The sequence below is a fragment of the Lonchura striata genome, chromosome 5 (assembly GCF_046129695.1).
Source record: "Lonchura striata isolate bLonStr1 chromosome 5, bLonStr1.mat, whole genome shotgun sequence".
NCBI classification, from domain to species: domain Eukaryota; kingdom Metazoa; phylum Chordata; class Aves; order Passeriformes; family Estrildidae; genus Lonchura; species Lonchura striata.
The window spans coordinates 56,514,796-56,533,296 of record NC_134607.1 but is presented as its reverse complement, the minus strand read 5'-3'; the positions used below and the strand labels follow the sequence as shown (position 1 = coordinate 56,533,296).

The 18,501-nt window shown below is 41.7% G+C and overlaps 1 protein-coding gene across 5 annotated transcripts in view; it reads right to left on the bottom strand.

Annotated features, from left to right (window-relative positions):
- Nucleotides 1-17,587, bottom strand: part of CNOT4 (CCR4-NOT transcription complex subunit 4) — a 76,869-nt gene extending 59,282 nt beyond the window's left edge. For 3 of the 5 annotated variants that reach the window (XM_021552877.3, XM_021552876.3, XM_021552878.3), the window contains exon 1: nt 17,264-17,370. The gene's annotated coding sequence lies outside the window, so the exon portion shown is untranslated. Of the gene's footprint in view, nt 1-17,263 lie in introns of all 5 variants that reach the window. The other 2 variants (XM_021552874.3, XM_021552875.3) reach the window with 2 other exon arrangements.
- Between the last annotated feature and the right edge of the window lie 914 nt (nt 17,588-18,501).

Sequence of the window (18,501 nt, the reverse complement as noted above, 5' to 3'; positions counted from 1 at the left end):
GTGCTTTTTTACTTTTATGCTCACTATGGATACTTAGTACAGGACAGACAGCACTGGCTGTATCTGACATGCAATATACTTTAGGAAAACAGTTAAGCACAGAGCCTAATTTGATAAGAAAAAGTCTTTCAAAACTAGTCTTAAAGACATAGATATTCCATCTGAAATGTGTGTGCAGAAGTAAGAAAATAAAACAATGGGTTATATTGCACTGCTACTTTTGTGTGGGCTAGTATGGGTGATTCCAAACGTTTAACAGAAACTTTACAGTGTGGTTTAGTCTTCATCTGCAAGGTGCTGAATAATAGTTGTTTTAAAGAGGAACCTGAAAACCCATATTATTGTTCCTACATCTGAGTAGAGTGGTTGCCACTGTCCATAACAACAAATCTACTTAGCATTAGATTTACTCCCTGAGTTATACAAAGATATTTCTCAACATTTTTTCTGAGGACTCAGAAGAGACGGCAGGGTACTAGCATATTATTCAGGGATATGGCACCCAGAGTATCTGCTTCCTGACAAGGAACAGTTTACACATTCCAGGTTCTTTTAATACCCATCTGCATGATGGGCCAGAACCATATAGTAATAAAGAGAGGATAAAGTTATCTGTACAGACCGTAAAACCACATACAGTATCTTTTGCTCCTCTGACTTAATAAAATTGCAGATTTTTATCTACTTTTTAAGATGGGACTTGCCACTTTTTAAGATGGGACACTTGTCTTTGGAAGAGATTAGTGTTTTATCCTTACCTACTGTAATAGAAAAGGCTCATACATCTGTGCATACAGATAGGTAAATCATATATTGTCAAGAGTTTATGTTGGTAACATAACACACATGGAAAAATGCTGGCAGCTCAGACTGCCTATAAAGCATTACTGTGGCTGTAGAAAGCCAACAATGAATAAATTTTATTCAGAGTGAATAAAAGCACTTTTGGTTTTGAAGTGCTCTGCTGGCATTTTGTTTCCATTCTGTTTATTAATACCTGGTTATGTATGCAGGTTTCAACTACATCACTGTTCCCAAATTCATACTAGAATGTCAGTCAGATAAATTCCCACCTCTTATACAAACAGCAAACCTTTGAAAAGGCATGAAATATTCTTGCTACTGCTGCAACATGAGCAACTCAATTCCCTGACCTTGTGGAAGGAAATGCTCCTTGGGTAGTGCAGAGAAGAAATGCAGTTATAGAGTAATAGAAAAGTAACATCCTCTCCCAGTCAGAGGAAAACATGCTGACATCAGTCAGTTGCAAGGACATGCTTCCCACTGCCCCATTCCTTAGGGTAACAGATAACAACAGCTGCCAGATTAGCTGCTTTCTATGTAAGGCAAGAGCTCCAAACCAACCACACACAGAATTTATAATTTCTCCTTCACAAGTAATCTCAAGGTAAAGAACTACAATCCCAGTAACCATCTTTCAAGGAAAACTCCACAGTTTAGTTTTTCAGCTTTTGCATGAACACAGTTTCTATGAAAGACTAAAATTTTTTCTCAACACTTTTAAAAGGGCATTAGTAGTCACCTAGGTTTAAGTCCTTGAAAAACATAGCTATGCACAAGACTAAGGATGTTAGAGCACACAGAATATTCCCTCTAGATTAAATGCACAGACAGCATATAAAATAGCACATCACTATGCAGAATTAAGGTTTTCGACATGAAGTCACAAGTCACTTTGCTACACCCTGAACACAGAGGTACCAAAGGCAAAGCATGTGCCCACAGCAGTTTTCCTTCAGCAGGGCAGAGATCAAGGATAGCCACAAGAGAAGATGAGCATGAACATGAAGGGAAAGAAAACTTGTCTCCTCCTAGCATTGCACACTTCTGCAGAGTCCTGAAACTGCCAAAGATGAAGAAGCCACATCCTTGCGCCTTGCATACACTCCTACATTCATCCTACTCTAAAAAACCTATAGTTTGTAGGTTGAGATTGCATCTTTTATTAAATCAACACATAATGAACTAGTTTATTGGTCCAACACAAGGTACTATCTCTGCATCCAACAAGATGCTACTTCTGCAGACAATTATATTATATTCAGCACTTGATACAAAGCTACTGTCCCAAATTTTTATTACCATTAAAGATAAATTTATCTTAGAGTGTGCATAAGAATCAAAAATAATAGTAATTTACCTTGTTATTCTCAGTAAACAAAAGGAGAAACATTATTATTTGGAAAGTAAGTAGATTAACATCAACTACATCATGGCAGAGAAAACCAATAGCTACACCCAGGAGGTGGGAGAGGCAAAAAAGCTCTTTATGATACTCTTGGAACATACACATTATAAGTCATCCACTATAGCAAAGTCTTTTCAGACAAGCTAAAAAGAAAAAATTCAGATCCCTCAGCATGTAACTGAGCAGTAAAATAAGCATCTGGCATCAGTTTAAAAGGGGTCAAAAATCCCTGAAGTATCTATTAAACAGTAATTCCAGTGTCTGTAATAGGCAGCATTATCATTGCTGAACATCTCAACTACATCTACTTCCTATTTAAACATGTTTACAAATCTCACATTTGCTTGTCTCACAGATCAACACAAATTCATAGTATAGGTGGCAAAATTCAAAACATATAGGTGTGTAAATAATGCCAAGTATTTTAGGCAGAACTGCAGTGGTGTACTGTTAGAATTCCTTATCACTATGCACTTTGCATAGAAAAAAAAAATTAAATTAGAACAGCTTAAACTGAAAAGTTTACTGCTCTCCACAAAACATAGAGGATCTGCTTCTCAACTGTCATCAACCTTTAAAAGCCATTTTTCTTTCAGAATCCTTTTCTTATACTAATTTTCTATAAAAAGACTATGATGTAGAATTGAACATATATAAGTGGCCTTCTCCCACCTTTCAAAAAAAGCTTACACTTGTTAACAAATGTTATACTTGCATTTTTAGACAAAGACAATATTATTTAAATTTTATTTTCAGTATATCTAGCAGCAGTTAAAATACAGATATAATTCACTGAAATTATATAGGAGGGAAACAAACAACCCACAGCAGAAAAGACCTTTTTATGTTCAACAGTTCCAAGGAAAAAAAAGGGATTAAAAAAAATCATATACTTAGATGAAAAGCTTGTCCTTCATCACTTCTGCTCTTAGAATAGAATGCTAAAATTTCATTTGCAGAGCACTACATCTCCAGTAGCCACTGAATGTTCTAGAATTCTAACCTTTCAGCTGGCATCTAGATCCAGCTCAAAGTTGGACAGGGCAGGGTTAATTTTTATACTCACTCTGCTATGACACAGATGTTATTCTAGGCCATTTTCCAGGGATGGGAGAGTCCATCCCTTCTGGGTCACACAGTATGGTGGGGGGAAGTCAAGTACTGTCAGGGGTTTCCTGGGATGAGCAATCACTTGTGCATCATTCATCTCTTTCTTGCACCCTCTGACATTTGTATTGCTGCTGTTACTGTTCCATGCCTTATCTCATTGCTGCTTTCAGTAAATTCTTATCTCAACAGATAGTCTTCACCTGTTGTGCCTCCACTTCTCCCCAGCCTGCTGTAGGGGGAGGGAGGAGTGAGCAAGCTGCTCGTGGTTTGGAGTATTTCAGTGGAACACTAATTTGCAGAACACCATTTCTACAGCACAGCACACATGTGAACTACTCACTACACCTGTCAGCCTAGGTACCCAGCACTCACAGTAACCCACAGATTGCTCTCAACCAAGTTACCATCCATGGAGAGAAACCAAGAAAAGGTCAGCATAAAGAATGAAGTCCCTTTGCATTCCTCCAAGCCAGAATTAGTGTATGATTATTTGCATTACGTCTGCTAAACTTCTCTGACTAAGAACTGAAGAATAGTATTAGACAAACAAAAAGCTCCCTCAAACACTCCTTTACAGCATTCTACAAAGGTACACAATTCATTTATCAATCCCTAATTACTTCTACTCTGTAAGTGCCATTAAGTGCCTCACAAGTCTTAAGAGTCAAGAGTGATACTGTCCAGTGCTTTGTTTTTAAAGGAAATACAAGTCCCAATGTGATGAAAAATTATATGCCCTTCAGATTTCATCTAAGAGCAATACTAAGATAATAATGGGTTAGTTTAAAAACAATGTCTAATTACTTGAACAAAATTTCCAAGCCTGAGAAAGAATACCTGCAAAATCTAGAATAACTAGTGTAAAGGACATTATCTATTGGTACAATGCAAAGATGAAGCTAATTGCTAGGACCAGATTTTCCTTCAATCTCCCAAGAGACTCTGCAGAAGATATGAAACACCATTACGATGTTTAACACCTAATTTTATCTTTCATTAGGGGCTCTATTCATAGTCCTGATCATCACACTGAAGCTACCTAAAGGTCTTAGACTAAATTCTGCTGTAAGGTAAATCACAGTGCATTTGCAGTTACAAATTGGAGAAATTACTCTGGATTATCAAAATTGTGCTTTTTAACCAACAGAAGTAAAGTATGTTTCTCCTGCTTTCTACATAGACACAACTACAGAAACGAACATTTAACCAAATACAACCTTGTTGCTATTCCTGGGGCTTTGGATAGAAGTACCTATCCTGAAGGACAAACAAGAAAAACCTTACAAGGGAGACTGGAATAAAAACACCTATAACCACCCCACACACATACAATACAGCCCCACTCAATACTAAATCACTTTTATTCCAACACACTCTCAGCCTGACTACAGCTGTGGAAAGGAAATGTCTGCAACTGCAGTACCATGGACAGTGTATGGAAAAGCTGATAGAATCATAGAATAAGCTGACCCATCATGGGAAGGGACCCATCATGATTACTGAGTCTAACTCTTGGCCCAGCACAGGACACCTCAAGAGTCACACCATGTGCCTGAGAACATTGTACAAATGCTTCTTGTAGCTGTCCCATTGACAACTGTATGCTCCACAGATTCTATCCCTTCCATTAAAAAAAAAAAAGCCACCCTCACCCACCCAACACCTCTTCTGCCCTGCCTATCCCTCCTAAAGAGCCTGCAACCATCCAACAGGCAGCCAATCACAAGACTCATCCCAGCTTTCATTATGCCAATATAAAATTCTTAGCACAGGGCCAAAGCTTGGAGCTAGTCTTCCTTGTTCCTCATGCTGCCTGTAGTGGTGTAAAAACATTTCAGGTGTGGTACTTTGTAGCATTGACAGACCCCATCAGCTCTCCTTCCCTCAAGTTTTAGAACACCAACCCAATGCTCATCACTGGCAAGCCTGGTATTTTCCCATTCCCTTTTGAGCATTTAATCATTGGGTTTTTAAGCAACCACCTTGAACTTTAGGAAGATGAACATGCTGTATCAGTGCAAGAGATTCTTCATTACATCCATAAGCTTCAGTATTTACATCAAGGAATACCTTTAAGTTTAAATAAACCTTCCTGCATTTCCACTGAAGTCACACTATCTGCTTTAAGCCTATTAACATTGAATCACAGAATGGCCTGGATTTGAAGGGACCTTAAAGATCATTTAGTTCCAACACCTATGAGCAGCAAGACCTTTTGCAATAGACCAGGTTGCTCAGAGCTACATCTCTCCTATCCTTGAGTACTTCTAGGAATGGGACATTCACAGCTTCCCTAAGCAACCTGTGCCAATGCTTCACCACCCTCATAGTAAAGAACTTTTTCTAATATCTAAGCTAAACGTACTCGCAGTTTGATTGTCACTACATGATGCTGTAAAATGTCCCTCTCAATCTGTTTTCTAGGATCCCTTCAGGTAACACAAGCTGCAAACAGGTCACCCCAAAGCCTTCTCTTTCCTCAGCTGAATAATCCCATTTCTTTCAGCCTGTATTCAGAGAGGAGGTGCTTCATCCCACTAAACCTCTTGGTGGCCTCCTCTGGACATGCTTTTACAGGTCCATGTCTTTCCTGTGCTGGGGACCCCAGAGCTGGATGCAGCACTGCAGCTGGTGTCTCACCAGAGCAGAGGGGTAGAATCCTCTCCCTCATGCTGCTTTGGATACATCCCAGGACACATTTGGCTTTCTGGGCTGTGAGTCCCATTGCTGGGTCATGTCCCAGCATGAGGGTCAGCCCCTCATCCACCAGCACCCCCAAGTCCTTCTCAGCAGAACTGCTCTTGATCTGTTCATCCCCCAGTCAGTAATGATACCTGGGGTTGCCCCAGCCCAGATGCAGGCAGCTTGCACATGGTCTTGTTAAACCTCATATGAGTTTACAGACTCATTATTGATTTTTAGTTTCAAGCTCTAACATGAACAATTTTATGCTCATGAAGTTAAGGGTGGTTACAGTTTTTGCTACAGATTCACAGAATAATTCCAGTTGGAAAGGATCTCAAGGGTTCTCTATTCAATCTCCTCAAATCAAAATCAGCAAAACAAGGCTATATTAAACTGTGCTTTATCAAGCTGGGCATCTAAACATTCAAAGCTGAATACTGCAAGACCTCTTTCACCTGTCACAATAATTGTTCCACTCCACAAAGAAACACGCTCATCTTAAATGAAGTTATTTTAATGCATGCCTACTGTCTCTTGCCTGCCTTCCACACACCACTCTAGCAAGCTTGACTCAGTATTTTCAATAGCATACCCATAGGTACTCCAACCATTAGTTCCTCCTGCTTCCCAAAGTCTTTTCTGCAGCCTGAGGATGCATGCATTTCCCCTAACAGCAGACAGAACTTAAGCAAACTGTTACTTCTTACACACATCTGATAGATTTAAAGTCTTCCAACACAAATACAAAGTTTGATTCAAAGCAGCTATTATCTTTATCCCTGCACTTCCTTATATACAACTGCAGGAACTAAGACCTCACACTAAAATCTGCTCTAGCACAAGCTAAAATGAGTTATATGTACTGCCTTTCTTGGCTCATTATCACCTCTCTCTACAATGCACATCAATTCTAAAGAGAACATCTCCTGCTCAGCCTCCAGCTCTGTTTCTAAATTAAAATTTAAAGTTATGAACTTCTAGAAAAACATCATACAGTTGAAAGAAGAGTTATAGTTTTACAAGTTTGTATTTATACACACAGAGGAAGAAAAAAAAGATGCCCTGAAATGAAGGGCAAAGAAAAGACCAAACCAACAACCAAGCCTCAAAGATCAGAAATATATCAGAGAGGAGAATAAGAGTACATTATTAGGGCTGTTGTCTAAACCATTGTTGGTTTAGACAAAAACACACAACAAAAAAAGTAAAAACATTACCAAGGACACCACAAGTACTCCAGCACTTGGAGGAAATTCCTGCTAAGGTAGAGTACCCTTCCAACAATTACATACAGAAGTCCCTGTATCAGTCTTCCCAAGCCTCCAAAGTTACTTATCAGACTAACAACAAGATATTTCAGGACAGTAACAGCACTTCAGAAAAAGTCCCACACTCTTTCACAAAGCAAATAACATCAGCAATTATTAACCACTGGAAAATTCACATCATGACTAGTCAGTCAAGAAATCCCAGAGATAGAAGAAGGAGTGAAGAAGAAATTATGTGTTCCAGCACTTCTCAAAAGAAAAGGCTCAGGGCAGGGAGGAAGGGTGGGCTACAGATACTGGAAGAAGCAGTGATGCTTCCTTAAGAGAAAAAAAGGAATCTTCTCCATATTTCTCTGGAAAACCCACATTCTGTATTTCATTCACAGCTGAAGGGGAGCAAATATGTCAGAAAAAGGTCTGTACTACTCATCCAGCCTATTAAAAAACTTCCATACAAATAAAATAAACCCTTGTGCAGGCTTAAATAAAATCATTCTTCAGAATCCTTGAGAAACTACCAAGAAATAGAGAGAACAAGGAGGATTTGGTGAGCCTCTTCAATCTCATCCTAAAACTTGTGAGACAGCAGCCACCACCCCCAGATTCATTCTCAGCCATTCACACTCAGTCAAAAGTGGAAAAAAGCAAACCTGACTTTTGCAAAATGTGACAAGTGTTTGCCCCTCACTACAGCCAGGAGAGACAAGTCAGTTTAAGCCACAGGTGAATGAACACTGGACAATTAGGAGAGAGAACATTATCAGCTGAATAACTAACTGGGGCCCCCAGCATAATAAAGAGAGGAAACTGTTTCAGCAGGCACAGAGAAGGGCCACAGATGAGCAGAGGGCTGTAGTATATTTCCTATGAGGTTGAGGCTGCTCAGCCTGCAGAAGAGAAGGCTCCAGGGAGATCTGGATAGCAGCCTTCCAGTATCCAATGGGGGGCCTACAAGGAGTATGGAAAGGGACTCTATTAGAAAGTGAAATGATATGACTAGCGGCAAAAATTTTAAACTGTAAGAGGGTAGATTTAAATTAGATGTAAGGAAGAAATTCTTCACTATGAGGGTGGTGAGGCACTGGAACAGGCTGTCCAGAGATGCTGTGGATGTCCCATCCCTGGAAGTGTTCAAGGCCAGGCTGGATAAAGTTTTGAGTAACCTGGGCAAGTGCAAGGTGTCCATGCCCATAGCATAGGTGTTGGAGTGAGATAATCTTTAAAGTCCTTTCCAAACCAAACCATTCTGTCAATCTATGAATTTGTCTATACTTCCACTTTAAACCTAAGTCAACACAGAAATACATTAAAACTTAATTGCATTTAGGCAGTGCTCAAGGCAGAAAACCAAAATACTACAAATTAAGGCTGTGATCCCACAAACATTTAAGTAGTAAACTTTACACAATGGAATAGATCTATTGATGATAATGAGGTTAGAGAACATGTTTGAAACAGAGAAACATTGCCTACATTTGCAATATTAGCTTCAAAACTATAAGTTGTTATAACAATTCCCTACCCTGAGCATTGCTGTTGCACAGTATAACAGTCTTAGTATGTAAATAAACAAGGCACAGTGGAACTGTAAAGATACAACAGAAATTTAATACATACAAACCCATTTCCACTTTAAAGATGCTACAGTTACACCAAGGTACCTACACTTAGAATTTTTCAAGAGTAAAAAAGTAAGTAAAGCATTAGCCCCTGTAGCTAGTAACTGCAAAGCCCAATGGAAAAAATAAATGAGTGAACCATTTCAGCTTTTTCTTGATGTGTATCTGGGAGGAAAAGTGAATTCCAAATATAGCACGTCCTGTACTATCTGGAAGTAGGTGGAAATGAGGCCAGTGGCTTATTTCTTCTTTCATGCTGAAAATGACCAAGGATGAAGCTTCTCTAAAATCTGAGATTCTTTAGTACATAATTCAAGGCAATAAAGTATCTCTTTTAGTAATTTATAAAACAGTTGGATAACATGAGAGGTACATCTAATTAAAATGCAAGAGCAAATAAATCCAATGAGCTAACACTCCTATTAGCTGAGCAAAGAGATCACCTTGGAGTTCAGTACGGAAAATAATAATACTATGTTTAAGACATCATCTGCTTCAGACAAGAGCAGGATGCTTTTTCAATAATGTGTACTAACATCTGAGTCAACAGAAAACATCTGAGTCAACAGTAAAAGCATCCACTATGTCACAGTCACACTCAATCCCAGTTTGTAGCTGGTTTGGCTTCTACAGAGAATACTTAGAATTCTACTTTACCTTCCATTCTGCAATTTAAAAAAAGATATTTATTTCAAAAAGCAAAAAATTTATTTAATGAGAAGCACAGAAAAACTTCAGAGAATCAGAGAACCTTCTTATCATTCATGCTTCCACATACCTGTCAGAAATCCAGAAAGGTAGTTGCTCTGTAAAAACTTCACCCACATCATAAATACCTATTCCCACATATCTGCTACCGAAGCAACAATTGCCTACTTCTGCTTTTCAGGAAAATACAGATTTGTTACTAAAAACAAAGTTGAGATAGAGCAAGACCTGCATTGAGGGAAGCACCTTAATCCCAGTGAGGAACAGAACTGCTTGAAGATAATCTATATGCTGTGATAAACAAATTTTAAAGACAGACTCATATAAAGCAGTTTCTTAGGAAAAAAAAATAAACAAAACAGAACAATGAGGAATAACAGCATCAGCTTCCACAAATTTAAGCAGGATGTGTAGTAGTGGATTTATATAAATTCCTTCTACTGCTACCTACACTACCTGGAGCTGCATTAACTCAGGCAGGTGAACTTAAGGAGTCATTTGGTACATATGAAGCGCTGAATGAAATCCCAAACAATTTGTCAGACTGTGACAAATATACATTATAAAAAGCACAGAAGTTCAAGTTGACTGCAAATACACTTGCCCAACGTATCTTTAAATGCTGTGATTTTTTAATATTAAGAGACAGGTCTGAGGTTTTACCAACCAAGAGCAGCTGAATGAAATTGTTTTGGAGAAGGCTAAGCCCACATGAGACACAAACTAACTAGAACCCATAAGAAAATCAAAAAACCGCCTTAAGAGAACACAGATTTAAGTTCCTTTAAAACCAGAAGAAACAAAATACAAAATGAAGACATTAAAGATGCCTCAGAAACATTTATGCTGATGTCAGCTTTGAGAAGATGCTCTTCGATATCAGATCTTCTATTTAGTAAAAAGAAAAGTAAAACAAAAATGCAAATAAAACACAGAGTGACACTGAGTCCATCTCCTCCCTTACACTTTCATACACTATGGTATTTTCTAAGTCCATCCCAACTCTCAGGAAAAAAAAGTACAATCAAAAGATGCTGCACTGCACCTCTGTAGAAGTTACCTGCACCATGCTTTCAGAGGCGGCACACTGAATACACCAGAAACAGCAGCTGGTACTAAGTAGCTCAGTTGTTAAGAGCAGATGACTACAGCACTGTAAATGCCAAAAGGAACCTGACCCTCCCTCTCACCTCATTATACAAATTACATAAGTTTGAAAACAAACTTTGCTGCAGCTCTGGTCAACAGTTTAATACATAAGTGCAAAGAATTTTTAAAAAATACCCTCACAGTAACTGATATTAATTACACGTAGAGCTAGAATAACCACTTTACTCCAAAACTGCCTGTTTTCTGACTCTTCATTTTATTTATACTCTATACAACTATGCTCAAAGAATACAAGCTATGTGCCACTGCAGGCTTCCTTATAAAGATGGCTTTATATTGTTCTCTTTTTGGAAGCTTAAGTCAAAAGCAAGTAGCTGGCTTCCCAGGAAAAGATACTACAGAACCCATTCTAAGCAGTTTCTGCACAAGGTATGGTGTTTTCTTCTGACTGTCAGAGTCATGTGGTCACACAACACAGCTGGCTCCCACCAAGTTTCACTGTGCTACGTATGTATACTGTAGTAACAGTAGGAATAGTTCTCATATAAGGCATGCCCCTGCCCCACCCCCAGAAAATCACAAGCCTCAAGTTAAATCAGAATGAGACCATGAGCAAAAAAAATTAAGAAATAATGCCTCTAAAAGGGCCCAGTGGAAGGAGGAAGCCATTACACTGGTGAGAACATGAGAATGGATGTACCTTGAAGCATGCTTAGAATTATAACTACTATTCAAGATTCAAATGAAACTGTAATCCAGTCAGATAATACTACACATGTAGTAGAAGAAGACAGCCTGATATAAGAGCTGCTATTTCCTTAAACTTCTCAGCTGTTCTTCCATATTTTCAAAGTACACTACCAGCTACGTAAAGGAAAACCAGTAATCCTATTTTGGTTTCAGACTTATCACCTACGTTCTAGAACCAGTTTGCCACTAAAGGTGAAACCACATTAATATGTTAAATATATGCTTTACTAAATGAAAGTATTAGTAAAGGAGCTTTCAAAGATGGGAGGAAGCTCTAACTTCTCTAACATGGTTTCTCAGTTATAAATTACTTGACCCTTAACCTAGGATGAAGTTTCATAAAAGGGAAGATTACCTTCTTAGGAAAAGGGATTCAGCATGCTAAATGATCAACAGAAACACATGCAAGAAGGCTCGTTCAGGAGAGCAGCAGTTACATGATAAATGGCAGTAAGATTAAGTCACTAGACAAATTGGATTAATGCTACTGGGCCTCTCTCTATTCAGACCAGTGTGTTTAACATAACTTCAGGAGTTTAGGAGCCCCTACAGTTCACACTGATTGAAGGAAATGCATTCAAATTAACTATTGGGCATGCTGACCTATAAACACTAATTTTGACCTAGCAAGTTTTGGCCTTTTATTTTATGCTCGTTTAAGAGCTCTCAGGGGACAGACACATTTTATGAATGAGATACTGAAGACTAATTCTAGATTTCATTCAATAAAAAAAAAGTCACATGTCATGAAGCAGGAGCTATTCAAAGACAGGGAATAGTTACTATTTTGGAACGTCCAACAGCCCAAGGTAATAGCTACAGATCACAGAGCAGCTTTAGGTCTTTAACTGACAGGCACAGCTATAGCTACACATCCCTATCTTCATTCATTATATCTGGAGAGAAGACAGAGAAAGACAAAAAAAGTAGCTGAATACTTTCTCCCCACATCTAGTGATTATTGCTACAGACTTCTTCCCTATCCTGTTTTCCTATAATTCTAGATTGTAGTAGAAAAACTCTGAACAGCCACCACATGCTTACCTGTCTGGGACATAACCTTCATCAAAACTTCTTTCACAAACTCCTCAGTCAGGCAGTTCCAAAGCACCTACAAATATAATTACTTCATCCCAGTCCTGCACTCAAATTCTGGGCTTTTTTTACAATGGCAACTTATTGTAACATGCAATAAGAGACAAGTTTAGAATTAACAAACCTACTCCACCTGCAAGTACAGTATTTCACACTCAAGGTGTCTTAGCTCATGTATCTTGCAATTTAAAATTAATATACACTATTCGAGCAGGATTCACATTAAATCCATACTGGTGAGGGACTTGAAACTAAACTATAACATGAAGCCCATTTTCAAATAAATCTCATCTGTTGAATTTAGTGTTCCTGAAACAAATTAACCTGAAAAGTTGTTAGCAAGTCTAGCTATGCAGTGTATTTTATCCTACAAAGAGTAAGCTCACTACCCTTTCAGTTACTACTTTTGCATATCAAATTTTATCTGGAAGAAATGTTTAAGAACATCCACACTGGAAAAAAGTAAATGCCCCTTCTGTAAAGCAAGGAAAAGATTAGGCCTCAGCAGTCTGAAACATAAGCACTCAACCACAAAAAAGGCCTAAAAATGGCCCAAAGTAAAACCTGGGATGAAGCACTACTTGAAAATCACAGTACACATGCCTATCACATTTTTTGGCCATCCCTACAAATCTCATGTGATTCTATTTCAAATTTGAAGAACTTATTAGAAATGAAGACAGAAGTGTGCTGCCATTTTTGCAGTTTCTTTCACTTAATTTGTTTTGAAAAAAGAAAACAAAAATCAAACCCCAACAACACAAAAACACCATGCCAAATTTCTAGTGCTAATAATTAATACTTGCAATCAAATACAATAGACTGCAATATTACCCTCCAGCAATAACAGACTGCTAAGCTGAGAAAAGTAGAATACTCAAAGCCCAGAAGGGGCCCAGACTACAAGAACCTGCACTACAACAAGGGACCCTCCATCTCTCAACCAAGATATGCAGAAGTACAATTACTTCACATCAGATTTTGCAATAAATTGTAACCCAGTTTATATTAGGCATCTATTGCTCTCAAGACAACAGTGAGACAGAAGAAACAGAAGCTAAGATCAGTATGTTAGAAAGCTACTCATAGACAGATGAGGTTTTCCATTCTTCCATTGCAAGAGAACAGAATTGGATCAAAATCAGACAGGATTGATCAGAGAAGAAGCCTTAGCAAAGATTCAAGCTCCCTTTCCCCCAAGTTAACTAGCATGTTTGCTTGATGTCTACATCTACCTTTAACTCAGTAACTAAAGGATTAAAAAATCTCCCTTATGCTGACCCCAACCTATTTTTCCCCAATTTGAAAACCAGCAACAGATGAAATACCTTAATAAAAATATACTAACAAATATGAAATCCAGACTAAGATATTCTGCTCCAGAATAAAAACATAGCTTTCAGGATACACAGAAAAGGATGAGAAGTGTCATTCCCTTGGCCTGTATTTGTCCCGATAGCCCTGGATGCAGGCTTCCTCAAGTTGTTAAAGTACATGCATGAGATTTATAAATACCTTACTTTGCACATCTGTGATTAGAAAACACTTGCAAGCTCCATTGAAATGATAGACTCCTACTAGAAATACCTTGAGTTGTCAAGTTCCCAGAACACTGAAGTGGAAGTAAAGAAAATAAACATATCACCACAAAACTTACTTGATTTTAGTACTTTGTGGAAATCACTAGTTTAAACACTAATTCTTCCTTTGAGCTGATACAGCCAGTCAAATAACACCTAACCAGAAGCCAAAACCACATATCCTGAATACTCACTAAATTTGTATAATCTTGGATACAATTCTGAAATAAAGAGATTATGAAAATTCCTTTTTCAAACTCATACAAGAAAAATGCCACCTCACAAAACCAAGCACATCAAAGTTTCTGGTATGACAGAAAAAAACCCAGTTTGGTAAAAACATGCACCTAACTGAACCAAACAGTCTAATGCAAAACTCATACATGCTTTCACTTAGATATGTTATATTCATATTTCCTGCTAGACACTTGCACTGCCCTCCCAATTTACTTACAGGAAGAACCAGAAGGTAGGAGCAACAGCTCAAGCCATGCCAAACCATTTTCTGCTATACTTAATTTTCCAAGTCTGGAAAGCATTTACAGTTGTTAAAATGTTAACCAACTTCATGAAAGGAATAAATTCATAGACTATTCTCCAAGAAAGAGAAGAGGGTGGCCCAGAGGGATGGGGAGTCTATTTACTCATAAAGTTCTATCTCCTCACACTGCTACCATCCAATAAAAATGTGACTAAGCAGGTAGAAAGATACACACTGAAAAAAAAAAAAAAAAAAAGAAAAAAAGAAGAAATAAAGCATGTACATCTTAAAAGAGAGAAAGCATTCAGGACATTGAAGCAAGTTAAGTTATGGAGTCTTTCACATATGCACTTACTCAAGTTATCTCAGCAATACAGCATAACTGCAAGTAGGACAAGAGGTGGTTTGTACAACCTAAGGCACTATTCACCGTGTGAAAGTTTAAGAACCCTTGACTCTAGCAGTCTTGCTGAGCAAGTAACTTCCTTTCACCATGTGTTAAAGCCTATAGATCAGCCTCATCTTACCAGAGCAACCAAGGCCCAAGATGCAATCTGTAATCAGCCACTTAACAGTTACCTGTGCTTACAGAGTGGTCCATTTGAAATAATCTCATTTATTTCAAAGAGGCAGGTGAGATTTTGAGCAGTAGTTGCCAGAGTTAAGCCTTCAGGGCCCATATTTAGGATCTTGGTCAGAGCTATTTCAAAAACATTTAACTCACAAAGAATATCCTAACTTCTATGAACAATAGCCACAAAGGAAAACGGGTATTTTTACATACAGATTATTTTGAATTAAACAAAAAAGCCATGTACTTGTATATACTCTCTCACCAGCCTTTTTAAGTTTTTTTATTTAGTGGGCACTGTAAAGATATTCTTAAACTTTCTGAGGCACCAAGAAACTAGTAGAGCACTAATCCTGACAGACACTCATCACCTTTTCTCTGTAAAGAGAAAAATTGTTAGGATCCTCCAGTACTCCTAATTTTAAAAACAAATGAAAAGGCATCTAAGAAATATGCAAGCTAAAAGAAGACAAAATTTTATCACTGTATTCCCCCTTTCCAAAACAATCTTTTTCCCTAAAATGAACTTAGTTTGCACTTCAGCCAAGTATTTCTAAACATGTGTTCATCTTGTTTAGGAAATGGAAACTCTATCACAGAATTCCAAAAGCCTAAGGTGCAGCACAGCTGAATCCTAGACCACAAGTTAGATCTCTACATTAATACAGAGGTGCTACAAAACTAGCAGTATATTTGACTATTTGTAAGCCATATGAAACTAATTCACCCTCTTGAGTCAAACAGCTGTTTTATTCCCTGCTCTTCATAAGCCTGCATTTTATTTTTCTCCCTTTTTAAGCAGTAAAAGGAGCTAGAAAACGTTTCAATCTTCCACATATTCATCCTTCAGTATGTGTGCTCTTCTGTTAGTGCCAGACACCATGTTTACATGAATATGAACTCAAAGTACAGAGATGCTCAAGTCAAGACATTTCAAAACTAAACCAAAACACAGTTAAAACACAGCAAGTTAGAAATGTGTACAGGCTCAGTAAACATGTGACTAGTCAACATTAACTCCTAAAACTTTTGGACAGGAGTAAGCCAATATCTGCAGGTCTAGAATTTCCGCAGTTTTAAGCAGCTGATAGATTTTTCTCACATTAATATACACTCTGGAGAAAATTGCTTCTCCTATGAACAGCATACTTGGTATTACCACACTGACAGAAGCATACAAGCCACGGACAATTAAATCCTTTCTGGCATAATAACGAAGCATTTTAAGATAATTATCTAGTATTTTCCCTCCCCTTTTACTATACATACAAAGGCACTGGCTGCTCACTTTTAAACTGGCAGGTAGAGCTGTAGGACCCTCGCTAGAAGCAGGATGAGCACTCATACATAGTCTTGTTATTTGCTTCTGTTAATACACAAAATGGAAAGAGCTTCTAGAATTTTTGCAAGCAGGAGACGGAAAGTTACATACCAGTTATTTTACTGACAGACAAATCTCAGGAGGTTGCACGGACTGTCCAAAATAACACCAAAATTAAGACGCTGCTATTCACCATCTGTTTGCCTCTCCCTCAGGAAAAAAAGTGCATATCACAAGAAGAAATGGAGCCTGGCTCCAGGGAGGAGGAAGAAGGGAAGAGAGGAAATTTCCACGCAAATTCTAAGTGAATCACGCTGCGATGCCCGCGCCTGGCCGCACCGGCCTGCCCCGGCAAATGCGAGCGGTTCCGGGGCCACCGTCCCTCCGCCACCCCGGCCGGTGGCCCAGCCCGGCCCAAGGGCTTCCCGGCGCCGGAGATGGGGGTGAGGAGGAAATAAACACAGCTCCTCTGGGCAGCGACACGGACGGAGCCCCTTCCACGGTGCCCCCAGGGAGGAGGAGCCGCCCGCTCGCCCCCGCGCCCTCCCCTCACGGCCCGGTGCCCTCGGCGCCCGGCAGCGGCCCGGCGCGTCCTCCCGTCGCCGGGGCTGCACCGGCGGGTGGGCTGCGGCCTGCGCCGTCCCAGCGAAGCCTCGGCGCTCTCGTAGTCAGAGCGGCCCGGCTCCCCCCCGCCTCCTCCTCGTCTCTCCTTCCCTCCTCCTTCCCTCCCCGGCCCGGCCTTCAGCTCGCACTCACCCGCCTTCCTCCTGCCTGCCCGGCCCGCGGTGCCTGTGCGCGGCTCTCCCTCTCAGGCTGCCCAGCGCGGCGGAGGCGGCCGGGCGGGTGGGTGAGCGAGCGTGCGGGAAAAGAGGCGAGGGGAAAAGGAGGAGAAGGGTGGGGAGGGAAGGAGAGAGGCGGCGAGGAAGGAGAGAAGCGGAGGGGAGAAACCCACAGCGGTGCTCCTGGGGCGGGACGTGCGGCGGCGGCCAGTCGGGCGCTCGGACGGCTGCTCCGACGACCTTTACGCGAGGGACGGGCGATCTCCGAGCTCGGGGCGCTCCGCTGCCAGCCCGGCCACCATCTTACATTGGGGAGACTTGCCCCGGACGCCGCCCCCGCTGCGCGTGCGCTGCCGGCAGTGGGCGGGGAGCGGCGCGGGAGGGGGACGGGGCGCGACGGCAGCGGCCGCGACGGCGCGGGGCATGACGGGACTTGTAGGCGGCGGCGCTGGCCCAGGCAGCGCGGGAGGAGGCAGAGGTGGCGGCGATCATCCCGGAGCGCGGTCCTCTTCCGCCGGGCCGGGGAGCCGAGCCCTCCGCCGGGCAGGGCCGTCCCACCGCCCTGCTCCGGGAAGTCCCCGTCCGTAAACTCCCTGCAACTTCAGCCGCCTGTTGCTGGACATTGAACCGCGCGGTTTTCAAGCAGTGGGTTGATTTCTTTAAAAATATTATTTTCCTGTCATTGGTGTCCCTTGGAGTTTTTTCCCCCCCTGCCGGGTCGAAGCGATCCCGTGTAGCTCCCCGTCGGGCTTTGCCGGCTGTTGGCTACAACGCCGGGGGCTGTGTTCTGCCGGGAGCCTGGCGCGGCTGCCAGCGGCTCGGTCGGGGCTGGCCGCGGCTCCGCCAAAGCCGGCCCCGGCGGCTCTGCCCGCGGCGCCCGGCCCCGGCGGCTCTGCCCGCGGCGCCCGGCCCCGGGCGGCTCTGCCCGCGGCGCCCGGCCCCGGGCGGCTCTGCCCGCGGCGCCCGGCCCCGGCGGCTCTGCCCGCGGCGCCCGGCCCCGGGCGGCTCTGCCCGCGGCGCCCGGCCCCGGGCGGCTCTGCCCGCGGCGCCCGGCCCCGGCGGCTCTGCCCGCGGCGCCCGGCCCCGGGCGGCTCTGCCCGCGGCGCCCGGCCCCGGGCGGCTCTGCCCGCGGCGCCCGGCCCCGGGCGGCTCCGGCTCTGCCCGCGGCGCCCGGCCCCGGGCGGCTCCGGCTCTGCCCGCGGCGCCCGGCCCCGG